The sequence below is a fragment of the Numenius arquata genome, chromosome 9 (assembly GCF_964106895.1).
Source record: "Numenius arquata chromosome 9, bNumArq3.hap1.1, whole genome shotgun sequence".
Lineage (NCBI taxonomy): Eukaryota > Metazoa > Chordata > Aves > Charadriiformes > Scolopacidae > Numenius > Numenius arquata.
The window spans coordinates 15,134,658-15,136,839 of NC_133584.1; positions in this window are offsets into that span (position 1 = coordinate 15,134,658).

Sequence of the window (2,182 nt, forward strand, 5' to 3'; positions counted from 1 at the left end):
GCCGCACCGCTCCTCCCGCTCCATTTATAGCGAGGGGCGTTGCAGCACAGCCCAGCTCGCCCGCTGACTCTCCCCACCCATCTCCCGGGACAGACCCCTCTGACCCGTCTCCCTCCCGCTTCCACCCCCTTTCCTACACCCTCCCCACCCGCCCCGTCCGCTGGCGCGCCCGCAGCCGGACCCCCCCCGCCCGCTGCGGCGACCGCCGCTCCGCATCGCTCCTCCGGCAGTGAGGAGGTGCCGAAGGCGGGGGCACGGGCAGGACGGGTGCCTCTCTGCATGGCAGTGCAGAGCCAGCGGCCAGGGACTCGTGGTTACTTCGGAGGAGGACGAGTGCCAGCCAGAGCAGGCTGCGTGGGTAGTGCGAGGGATGGGCACGGGATGCCTGCTCCTTCCATTTGCCTTCAGCTTTGTGAAGTAGGGGTCGCAAGCGGTGTACACACATTTCCAGTTTCTCTAGGAATCCCCCGGGCCGCCTGTGAGCACAACTGAAATGTTCAGACCATCACTAGTGAAGTTGCAGTGTATGTCAAACTGCCATAATAAATCTGTCAAACTTTATTCTCTGGGAATAGAGGCAAGAAGGAAACAGGTATGTTAAACCCCCTTTGAATACATACATGTCCTGGGAGGTATGCTTTTCATGTTGCTGCTGGCCGATATTAAAAAAAAAAAAAAAAAGGACTTTGTGCATGAGGGATTTTTGTTGATTTGTTTGTTTCTCTCCTTTCTTGATCTGGCAAACAGGACAGAGAGTAACTTTTCAGGCAGGATTTCTGAGATTCTCATCAAGAACAGCATTTCAGTAGTTCTGTTTTATTTTAGGGTCATCTGACCGTCGTTATGGACAGAGCTAATGCTTCCAATGGGAACTGCACAATTGCAGATAGCCTTCTAATCTCTTTACACACCTTGTGTGTTTTTGAAGGCCCTCTTAAGGAAGACACCATGACCCAGCATGGTAATATCTTTCAAGGGTTGGCCGTGTAACTTTATTGTGGCTAAGAGGATCTACCTTGTGACAGCGTTAGGAGAAGGTAAATCAAGAGGAAACATTTGGATTGTGCAGTAATAACAACTTTAGCTGGAATAATAATTGCTTTTCAGCATCTGCACATGTATAATCAGTAAGGTCTTGTCTGGCTATAATTTGTTTTTGAAAGTCTGTTAGCTAAATCAGAGGTTCAGATAGAAATGCAGAACTGAGGCAAATTACATGAACTTAATTGTTCCAGGCTGCGTCTGTCGGGCTATGAGTCTGTTACATGGAGGCACCAATTCACCTGTGACATAATCTTTTGCTGTGATCTTATTTATGTCGTGTCAAGAAAAATCATCCTTTTTTTCATTAGAACAGCAATCAGGATCGAAGCAGTCTATATTGGCAGTGTGCTGCCCTCCTGCCACTTGGGGAGTTTGTAATTGGCTTCCTCTCTGAAGAGATCGTGCTGAGATGTCTTCTAATAATGAACCATGTGCTTGTTCACAGATTTGTCATGACAGGGACTGGAAGCCACTTGCCAGTAAGCAGTATTCAGGCCTCTGCAGTCCCTGAAGCTGGCTACAGCAGTGTGCTCTTTGTTCCCATATATGTTGTCGGTTGTATTACATCGGGCTCTTCCATATGGGGCACATTTATTCTATCCAAACAATTCTGTGTACATGTGTGACTGATTACAAAACTCTATTGAGTATCAATGTATTTGGCAGTTATTGCACAATTCTGCCTTATTCTGTTCTATGGTAAAACCTGCTGGATGCAGCTGATGGGGAGGACACCTCCATAAGGTGATGCTTGTAGGGATTTGTCCTCTAGTGGTCTTTCAGTCCTCCTAGAGCTAAGCTGAAGGAACTGAGGCCAAATCTCAATGCCTGCATCAAACACTGGCTACTTAGAGTCACAAAATGCCTCTGGATGTTTGAACCACTTCTGGGGATCAGTTTTTCCCTTTATTACCTTCTATCATCCCTTCTCTTCAGGAAAGAGATGGGCAAAGTAGCTGATAACTGTGTTTCCAACCAGAATAAAATTAAAAAACAAACTTCTTTTTGAATTGGTTTCTTTTTTCAAAGATGTGTGTAAAATTGAATTTGAGTCTACATCTCTCTGTTGAGTTCAGTCCACCTCTGGTGGATGTGCATAAGAGAGAAGATGTAATTTCATGTAATTTTTGAAAAATCT